The sequence below is a fragment of the Manis pentadactyla genome, chromosome 7 (genome assembly GCF_030020395.1).
Source record: "Manis pentadactyla isolate mManPen7 chromosome 7, mManPen7.hap1, whole genome shotgun sequence".
Classification (NCBI taxonomy): Eukaryota; Metazoa; Chordata; class Mammalia; order Pholidota; family Manidae; genus Manis; species Manis pentadactyla.
In genome coordinates, this window is record NC_080025.1 from 56,804,343 (window position 1) to 56,815,616 (window position 11,274).

The following is an 11,274-nucleotide window of genomic DNA, read 5'->3' on the forward strand; positions in this document are numbered from 1 at the left end:
GTTTCAACTTCATCCAGACCACTGAAGTTTTCTGTCTCAGCAAGAAGGCTGTTTCACCTATCATTTTTGGGTTCACTGGTGTACCACTTTTAATTTCCTTCAAGAACTTTTCCTTTGCATTCACAACTTGGTGAACGGGTGCAAGAGGCCTTTTTGGCCTGTCCTGTCTCAGCTTTTGACATACCTTCCTCACTAAGCATAATCATTTCTAGCTTTGATTCAAATTGAGAGATGTGTGACTTCCTTTCACTTGAACACTTAGAGGCCATTGTAGGGTTATTAATGCTCCCAGTTTCAATATTGTTGTGTCACAAAGAATAGGAAGGCACAAGGAGAATGGGAGAGAGAAGGGAACAGCTGTTTGGTGGAGCAGTCAGAACCCTCACAATATTTATTGATTAACTTCATCATCATATGGGTGCGGTTCATGGTGCCCCAAAATAATTACAACAGTAATGGATCAAGATCTCTGATCCCAGATCACCATTACAAATATAATAATAATGAAAAAGTTTGAAATATTGCAAGAATTACCAAAATGTGACACAGAGATACAAAATGAGCAAATGTGTTGGAGAAAAGGCTCCAGTAGACTTGCTTGACACAGGGTTGCCATGAGGTTCATTTTTTCCTGTGTTCAGCCTCTCCAGCCCTACGTGGTGAAGAATGATAGTGAAAATAAGTGCAGTAGAAGTGGAGACAGAGAAGCTGGCCCCTGCGGGAGGGATCAGCAGATCATGTTGCTGAGCGAGTGATGGACACGCCGGTCTCCCACTTGCTGATTTCTAGACTACACTGCAGTGCCTGGGGGTCCTTCCTCTGCTGTGGTGCCTCTTTCTCTGCGTGGTCTATTAGCTGAGAATCCTGTATTCTTTGCTTCCTCATCCACCATTTTAGTAAACCCCCATGACTGCAGACAGCTTGAGTGGGTGTCTGTTCCTCGCAACCTAAAGGAAACTTACCAGAAAACCTCCACATGGACAAAGTGGGCCCCTCTTTTGGGGGTGAGGATGAATGACTTAAGAACAATATGGGCTGGCCCCAAATTTTCTCCTCCACGGTTTGGCCTCTGTGGATGAAATTATAGCTCTGTCTCTTACTATAATACTATATCTCTGATAGTTGTAAATATATTGCTAAAATCAAAGGATAACATGTTCATAGAAACCATTTATTTTTCATATTCTTCCAGCTCAGAGACCAGAGTTCTGAAAAGAAATTCTGATTTGGAGGGGAGAGATTTGGTTGTCAGTAGAAAATTTCTAAACGTAGGCCAAGACTTGTACTTGTGAAACCGGCTATCAAAGATGGCGAAAGGGTCACCAAAGTTCCATTTTGCATGCCTGAGACATAGCATGTCATGGTTAAGGTCATGGGCCGAGGAGTCAGAAAGCCTGGTTTTAAAAGCCATCTCCACATCTTTCTTAGCTGTGTGACCTTGAGCAGATTACAAAACCTGCTTGAGCCTCAATTCCTTCTGCACACAGGGGAGATTGGAAGTCTATTAAGTAATGTACGTGGCATGGAGGAAGTGTTTGGGAGCTGTTAGCTCATCTCATTGCTCCTAATATTCCCCAGCACTCATGCCAGGGGGCCTGGAGGTCTTGTGTGTGTGCCTGAATTGCCTGAATTTTCAGGCTAATTGTTCACTTTGCAATGAAGGCCTTCCGTTTCACTGAGCCCCTGAGCCACCCCATCTGTTCAGCCATCTCTGTCTTGCTGTGTGGGTTCCCTCCTCCTTTTAAGACCCTTAATTAGTTTTGGGTGATAGAATGATCAGCCCCACCTGAGCATCAGTTATTAGCAATAAATGCGGCTCCTCCGAGTAGCTATGGCATACTAATTATTTCCACAGAAAGGTGGTTTTCTGCAGCTCTCTCTGAGTACCTGCTAAATTATACCAGTGCATATTTAAAACATTTTTTTGTTTGTTTTGAAATCATTCCCCTCAGGTTCATCTAGTCAATCTACAAACACCTGCAATAACATTGGGAGAAAATTCTTTTGCTTTAATTAAAAAAAAATTTAACTCCTGTGCATTTTTTTAGCATCCCATTGGGAAGTTCGATTTCTTCAATTTTCTGGCTCATGTTTCCTAAGTAGCCAATTAATTGTCTAATAGATGCTGTCTCTGGGAGGTGGTTGCTCTTTGCCAGGCATTTGTATTGTCATGCCAAGCCTAGCACATTAATTCTTTCACTGTCTTCAGCTTCAGGGACACATGACAAAGGCAACAGGCTAATGAAGCTATTGAGTTGAAACAGCTAGAAATTCAATTCAACTAGGATTAAGTTAGCACCTGCTAGAGGCAGTGGGCATAGTGGGTACAGGAGACCCAGAAATGAACCACAAAGAAGCAAAATGGGCTGGGTGTAAGGAAAAAAAACCCCTCCATCTCCAGAATTATTATAATCATGCTTTCCTTGTTTTTGTTAATACATTCTTTTGGATGCTTATTTTAATTTTCACATTGGGTCTCAGTGTTACCGATCATAAGGAGTGGTGTACATGCTCAGTCTAAGGGAGTAACACTATTTAGCTCTAATATTTTTTTCTTTCTGACGTGTTACATAATAGAAAGATGTCATAAGCAAATAATTTGAAAAACAGTTTTGATAATTGTAATTGGGAGGAGGTCTAGTCAGGAGTCCTTGCAGTAGTCCAGCAGAGGTGGGGTGAAAGTGACAGGGATTAGAGTGGGTGCAGGAAATGGACAGATGAGGATATATCTGGGATTTTTTTTTAGTTTAATTAACATGCAATAAAAACAACTTTTTTGGTGCATAATGCTATGCGTTTTAACCAATGTATACTCAGGTAAACAGCACCCCAGTCATATATAGAACAGTTTAATCACCCCCAGAATTCCCTCTTATTGTAGTTCGCCCCTCCCTCTCCCCAACCCCTGACATCCACTCACCATCTCTATAGTTTTGCCTTTTCTGGAACATCATCTAAATGGAATCCTGTTCTATTTAACATTTTAAGCCTAGTTTCTTTCATTATGTACAATGCCTCTGAGATATAGCCATGTTACTTATACATCAATAGTTCATTCTTTTTTTTTTCTGAGTAGTGGTATTCCATTATATGGATATTCCATTGTATGGATATATTCCAATATGGATATGTTGTGTAACCACTCATCTCCTGAAGAGTATTTGTGTTATTCCCAGATTTTGTCAATTAGGAACATACAGGTTTTTGTATGAGCCTGTTTTCTTTTCTCTAGAGTAAATACCTAGGAGTGGGGTTAATGGGTTATATGATAAGTGTATGTTTAGCTTTCTAAGAAACTGTCAAACTGTTTTGCAAGGTGGATGAACCATTTTGCATACCCACCAGCAATACCTGTGAGCTGGGTTTGCTCTATATCCTTGAACGTTTTTGGTATATTTGGGATTTTCTTTAAAAAATCATTTTAATAGGTGCGTAGCAAGCAGCACCTTATTGTGGGTTTTACTTCATATTTTCCTAAAACCTAATAATGTTGAGTGTCTTTCATGTACTTAAATACATGATATTTTGGTTGCGAGACCTTTGCTGGATATTTGATTTGCAAACATTTCCTCCCGATCTGTAGCTTGCCTGTTGTTAACAGTGTTTTTGACACAGCGGAAGTTGTGACTGAGGAAGTCCAATTTATTGATATTTTTCTTTTAAATAAACCCAATTTACAAAGCTTATAATTTCACATGTAAAATTTGTGCTCTTTGTTAGCATGTATTTGCTGTTATATACCAGAATCGGAATGTTTTCAGGTTTACAGTTGCAGAAGTTGTACACTACACAGCTGTAGGGGACATGATTTATATGGACTACAATTTGAACGGCAGCCTCAAGAGCTGTAGAGCATACAACTAGTACAACCACAGGTTATCTCTTTGGTGTTTTCTTTACTCCACAGATTGTTGTCATTGGTATGGTTCTGTTTTACTTCTCCTGCCATTCATTTCTCATTACATGGAGTCTATGTTAAAGCTATATTTAAGAAGCGAGAGTGTATGAACCATCTAAAGCTAACTTGTTCTCACCGACTTTTCTGCTAGCTTATGGCCTATCCTCGGGGTTCCAGCAACAGCATGCTTTCAGGTGTCCTCAGCAGTCTCTTTCCATTCATTCACACTTATGGCAATTGGAAACTCCCTCCAACTGACCAGTTTTTGCTGTTTAGACAGTCATGGTTTTGGAACTTGTATCCAAACAAATGACTAAAAACTGAAGATTTGTAGCATCATCTATTATGCAACTCCAGATTTACATTAAAAAGCAATGGAATATTAAAAGAAAAATAAGCAACAGAATATAAAACAGAAATGCCATTTGCTGGTAATACGCTGATTATGAGTAATACACTATTAACTGAGTAGCTCCAGGTAAACTCTGAGGTGACTCATGACTTCCCTCTGACAGTGTGAGGTACCATTCAGTGTTTGAGATTCTATATTCTGAATACTTGACTGGTTATACTTTCTTGATCCCAGTTAAAAATGGGATCACAAGCCCTTAATTGGCCAATAGTTCATGTCAGAGCAGAAGCAGAAAAGCTTCAACAGAACAGAATTGTCCTCAGTGTGCTGCTTCGCCATCATCTTCATCAACGAATGCAGGCTCTGAAGTGTTTCACTGTGAGGCTGGGGTAGAGAAGGAGGAACAGGAGTTCTATTTATGACTTTTTAAATTCAAAGTTAGGTTGGATGTGTTTTTATGTAAGGGAAGCACAGAACCTGACTGTATCTTGGGAATGAGACCTCTTAAATGGTAACTGTTTTTCGCTAAGGAGGGCATCTTGGAAGGCTTGGGCTTTGAAGGCTGAAGTTTCAGGAGGAGTGGGTGTGTGGTATCATACATAGGTAAAAAGATTGTTTAAGAAGAAATCCCTGTTCAGAGGTTCTGACGAAATGGCTTGAGGGATGAGGGAAGGTAATGATATATTTGAGGGGCCAATGACTCCACTCTGAGAAGTGATAATCTACACAGGGGAAGAACCAAAAGGTGTTTTTTTGTTTTGTAAGTAAACCCGCAGGGCTATCATAGGGAAGGTGGACTTCCCTCATGTCTTCCACCTACCTGACTTCTTTTTTAATTCTTTTTTATTGAAGTACAATTGACAAACTATAGTTTCAGGAGTACAACATAATGATTTAACAATTCTATACATACAAAATGCTCACCTTGACCATCTGTCACTGTACGAAGTTATTACAATATTACTGACTGTATTCCTCGTGCTGTGCTTTTCATCCCCACAACTTATTTATTTTATAACTGGACATTTGAACCTCTTCATCTCCTTTACTATTTCATCCACCCCACCCCTCCTCCCCTGTTGGCAACCACCAGTTTGCTGTGTTTATGAGTCTGTTTCTGTTTTGTTTGTACATTTGCTTGTATTTTAGATTATACATATAAGTGAAATCATATGGTATTTGTCTTTCTCTGTTTGACTTATTTCACTTAACATACTACACTCTAGGTCCATCTGTGTTGTTGTGAAGGGCAAAATTTCATTCCTTTTTTTGGCTGAGTAGTATTCCATTATGTACATCAGTGATCCATTCACCTGTCCATGGACACTTAGGTTTCTTCCATGTCTAGGCTCTGGTAAATAAGGCTGCAGTAAACACAGGGGTGCATATATCTTTTTGAATTACTGTTTCTGTTTTCTTTGGTTAAATACCCAGAAGTGGAATTACTGAATTTTATGGTATTTCTATTTCTAATTTTTTGAGGAACCTCCACACTGTTTTCCATGGTAGCCATATCAATTTACATTCCCACCAACAGTGCAGGAGGGTTCCCTTTTCACATCCTCACCAACACTTACTGTTTCTTGTCTTTTTGGTACTAGCTTCAGATCGGTATAAGGTTATATCTCATTGTGCTTTTGGTTTTCATTTCCCTAAAGACTGGAGATGTTGAACTAATGGTCTGTTGGCCATGTGCATGTCTTTTTTGGAAAAATGTCTATTCAGGTACTCTTCCCATTTTTTAATCAGAATTTTTAATTTTTTTGGTATTGAGTTTTATGAGTTTTTTTATGTTTTGGATATTCACCCCTTATCAGATATATAATTAGCAAATATCCTTTTTATACATGATTGGATTTGATTTGCTAATATTTTATTAAGGAATTGTGCATCTATGTAAATGAAGGATATTGGTCTCTAGTTTTCCTTTATCTTATTTTTTGTTAGCTGGTTTTATTTAATGCTGGCCTCATGGAATGAGTTAGGAAGTTTTCTCTCAACCTTTAATTTCAGGAAGAGACTGTGATCATTTTTTCTTCAAATGTTGGGTAGAATTCACCAATGAAACCATGTGGGCTTGATGTTTTCTTTTCCTTTTTATTAAGGTATCATTGATATACACTCTTATGAAGGTTTCACAAGAAAAACAATGTGGTTATTACATTCACCCTTATTATCAAGTCCCCCCACCATACCCCATTGCAGTCACTGTCCATCAGTGTAGTAAGATTGGTGCTTTCTTTCTTGAAGAGTTATTAATCCTTTATCAAATTTATTTAATAAATATAAGCCTATACAGATAATCTACTTTTCCTTGTGTGAGTTTTAGTAATTTTTATCTTTTAAATAATTGGCCCATTTCATCTAAATTACCAAATTTAGGGGCATAGGGTTGTTCAGAACATTCTATATTACTATCCTTTTGATGCTCATGGAGTTAGTAGTGGTTACCCCTCTTTTGTTGCTGATATTAGCGACTTGTGCCTTCTTTTTTTTCCTAGCCTGACTAGATCAGTTTTATTGATTTTTTTTAAAGAACCAGTTTGTGGTTTCTCTATTGATTTTCTGTTTTTCATTTCACTGATTTCTGCTGTAATTCTTCTTACTTCTTTTCTTTTACTTGCTTGAGTCTTCACTTGTACTATTTGTACTTCTTCCTCTGGTTTCCTAAGGTAGAAGTTTAGGCTACTAATTTTAGATCTTTTTTCTCTTCTAGTGTATGCATTCAGTGCTGCAAGTTTCACTCTAAACAGTGCTTTCACTACATGCCACACATTTTGATAGGTTGATTTTCATTTTCATTTAATTCAAAATGCTTTTAAATTTCTCTAGAGACTTGATCCATGTGTTATTTAGAAGTATATTGTTTAATCTCCACATTTTTTTTCCAACTCTTTCTATTACTGATATCTAGTTTAATCCCAGTGTGGCCTGAGAGCATACTTTGTATGATTTCTATTTTAAAAAATCTGTTAAAATTAGTATTTTATGGCTCAGAATGTGGTCTATCTCAGTGAATGTTCTGTGTGAACTTGAGAAGCATATATATTAAAAAATTTGGGGGGTGAAATATTCTACAAACATCAATTAGATCTAGTTGGCTGTTGCTGTTTTTTAGTTCAACTGTATCCTTTCTGATTTTCTGCCTTCTGTATCTGTCATTTACTGACAGAAGGGCATCAAATCTCCACTAGAATAGTGAATTTTCCTCTTTCTACTTGCAGCTCTGTTAAGTATTTTCCTCAAGTATTTTGATGCTCTGTTGTGTATATACAAGTTAGGGATTCTTCTATCTTTTTGGAGAAGTGACCACATTTGTCATTATATAATGACCCTCTTTATCCCTCAGAATTTTCCTTGTTCTGAAGTCTATTTTTTCTAAAATTAATACAACTATTCCAGCTTTCTTTTGATTAGTGTTAGCATAGTATATCTTTTTTCATCCCTTTACTTTTCACGTATCTATGTCTTTATATTTAAAGTGAGTTTCTTGTAAACAACATAGAGTTGGGTCTTTATTTTATTTTTGTTTTGTTTTTTTGAGAGGGCATCTCATATTTATTGATCAAATTGTTGTTAACAACAATAAAATTATGTATAGGGGACTAAATGCACAATCATTAATCCACCCCAAGCCTAATTCTCAATAGTCTCCAATCTTCTGAAGCATAATGAACAAGTTCTTACATGGTAAACAAATTCTTACATAGTGAATAAGTTCTTACATGGTGAACAGTGCAAGGGCAGTCATCACAGAAACTTTCGGTTTTGATCACGCATTATGAACTATAAATAATCAGGTCAAATATGAATATTCATTTGACTTTTATACTTGATTTTTTGTGAATCCCACATTTCTCCCTTATTATTATTATTATTATTATTATTATTACTTTTAATAAAATGCTGAAGTGGTAGGTATGATAAAGGTAGAAAACATAGTTTAGTGCTGTAAGAGGGCAAATGTAGATGATCAGGTGTGTGCCTATAGACTAAGTATTAATCCAAGCTAGACAAGGGCAACAAAACATCCATGGATGCAGAAGATTTCTCTCAAAACAGGGGGGGTGAGGTTCTAAGCCTCACCTCTGTTGATCCCCAATTTCTCACTGTGCCTGTCTTAGGTTGTTCCTCCCTTGAGAAATCTTACCTGTCTCTGGCTAACCAGTCATCTTCTGGGGCCATACAGGAAGATGTAAAGTTGGTAAGTGAGAGAGAAGCCTTATTGTTTGAAAAGGTTAGCTTTTTACTTCTTTGCATATTTATGCCCTGTGGCTTCTATGCCCAGCATTTGTCTTGAGGTATCTTTACCACTTGGAAGAATTATGATACTCGGTAAATTCGATATGAGGCACGAATTCTATTTAAGGGTTGTAATTAGGAAGGAAGAAGAAAAGCTATAGAAGTAGCAGGCGGAAGAAAACTTGGGAAGATTGATTATTTCTTTGACATATCTTCTTGTAGAGTAACATAAGCATGTATAGGTTTTAAACTACTAATTAAATTGTGCACACACATTAACATAATAGGAATACAGCTACATAAACAAAGCACACCTACAATTACCAGCCATCTCCAGTGAAACCAAGAAAACCAGTTAGGCACCCTAGGTATTTGTGAAAACTTATCTATGATATGATGGATATTGTCTAACTGAATTTGAATAGTTTGAGAAAAATCAGACAAATTAAAACAACACATTCCTGGGAACTGTTCACATCCCATATGTTCTTTTAACAGTAGATAGTCTGTAGTCGCAAGATTTTGGAGCACTGCAACTTGCACTTCTCCTAATTCTTGGTTGAGTTCCAACAGTATAGATCCAGTCAAATTTGTTGTTTTACTGTATGCACAGGCTACCTTAGATATCTCCTTCTTCATTCCAATGACAAGTGCAGGAACCGGTGGGATGAATGCAGCTACAACTGCAACAGCACCAGGATCTTTGTTGAAGTTTTTTGATGATCATCTTCTGGAATGACTCTTCCAGAGAATGTTGATGTTGGAAGTTCTTCTTAATATCGTATCTTAATTCGTCTTCTGGGTAGCCAAATTAGGCTTTGATCCTCTGTATAAACACAAACAAACCCTTTGCCCACACTTTGATGTGCCCTTTATATCATTGTGAAGAACTTATTGGAGATCACCACACAGGAACTGCTTGTTTTTTTTTTAAGAGAAAGGAATATTACCAGAAAAATGTACTTCCAAATGTACTTCCATTAGCAGAAAATGAAGTGCAATATTATTATCAGAAAAATGTACTTTCATGCTTGGAAGTACATTTCTCATGTTTATGTCTAAAAATCGGACACCCTTTAAATGTTCAAAATTAAGGATATTTAAAGCATGCATTAATCGTTGATTTACAGTTAGTTTTATCCTATCAGGGAGTAATACCCCTTTTCTTTTTTTTTTGTTATCATTAATCTACAATTACATGAAGAATATTACGTTTACTAGGATCTCTCTTATACCAGGTCCACCCTGACAAACCCCTTTACAGTCACTGTCCATCAGCATAGCTAAATGTTGTAGAATCACTACTTGTCTTCTCTGTGTTGTACAGCCCTCCCCTTTCTCCCACCCCCCCATGCTTGCTAATCTTAATACCCCCCTTCTTCTTTCCCCCCTTATCCCTCCCTACCCACCCATCCTCCCCAGTCCCTTTCGCTTTGGTACCTGTTAGTCCATTCTTGGGTTCTGTGATTCTGCTGCTGTTTTGTTCCTTCAGTTTTTCCTTTGTTCTTATACTCCACAGATGAGTGAAATCATTTGATATTTCTCTTTCTCCACTTGGCTTATTTCACTGAGCGTAATACCCTCTAGCTCCATCCATGTTGTTGCAAATGGTAGGATTTGTTTTCTTCTTATGGCTGAGTAATATTCCATTGTGTATATGTACCACATCTTCTTTATCCATTCATCTACTGATGGACACTTAGGTTGCTTCAAATTCTTGGCTATTGTAAATAGTGCTGCGATAAACATAGGGGTGCATCTGTCTTTTTCAAACTTGAGTGCTGCGTTCTTAGGGTAAATTCCTAGGAGTGGAATTCCTGGGTCAAATGGTAAGTCTGTTTTGAGCATTAGAGGAACCTCCATACTGCTTTCCACAATGGTTGAACTAATTTACATTCCCACCAGCAGTGTAGGAGGGTTCCCCTTTCTCCACAACCTCACCAACATTTGTTGTTGTTTGTCTTTTGGATGGCAGCCATCCTTACTGGTGTGAGGTGATACCTCATTGTGGTTTTAATTTGCATTTCTCTGATAATTAGCGATGTGGACCATCTTTTCATGTGTCTGTTGGCCATCTGTATTTCTTTTTGGGAGAACTGTCTGTTGAGTTCCTCTGCCCAATTTTAATTGGATTATTTGTATTTTGTTTGTTGAGGTGGGTGAGCTCTTTATATATTTTGGATATCAAGCCTTTATCGGATCTGTCATTTTCAAATATATTCTCCCATACTGTAGGGTACCTTTTTGTTCTATTGATGGTGTCTTTTGCTGTACAGAAGCTTTTCAGCTTAATATAGTCCCACTTGTTCATTTTTGCTGTTGTTTTCCTTGCACGGGGAGATATATTCAAGAAGAGGTCACTCATGTTTATGTCTAAGAGGTTTTTGCCTATGTTTTTTTCTAAGAGTTTTATGGTTTTATGACTTACATTCAGGTCTTTGATCCATTTTGAATTTACTTTTGTGTATGGGGTTAGACAATGGTCCAGTTTCATTCTTTTACATGTAGCTGTCCAGTTTTGCCAGCTCCATCTGTTGAAGGGACTGTCATTTTGCCATTGTATGTCCATGGCTCCTTTATCAAATATTAATTGACCATATATATTTGGGTTAATGTCTGGAATCTCTAATCTGTTCCACTGGTCTGTGGCTCTGTTCTTGGGCCAGTACCAAATTGTCTTGATTACTATGGCTTTGTAGCAGAGCTTGAACTTGGGGAGTGAGATCCCCCCCACTTTATTCTTCCTTCTCAGGATTGCTTTGGCTATTCGGGGTCTTTGGTG

General features: G+C 37.6%; 1 long non-coding RNA gene across 1 annotated transcript in view; it reads right to left on the bottom strand.

Annotated features, from left to right (window-relative positions):
* LOC130684261 (uncharacterized) overlaps positions 1-10,534 on the bottom strand; it is a 209,342-nt gene extending 198,808 nt beyond the window's left edge. Inside the window, exon 1 of the long non-coding RNA XR_008998457.1 lies at positions 9,818-10,534. This is a non-coding gene — a long non-coding RNA (uncharacterized LOC130684261). The remainder of the gene's footprint in view (positions 1-9,817) is intronic.
* Between the last annotated feature and the right edge of the window lie 740 nt (positions 10,535-11,274).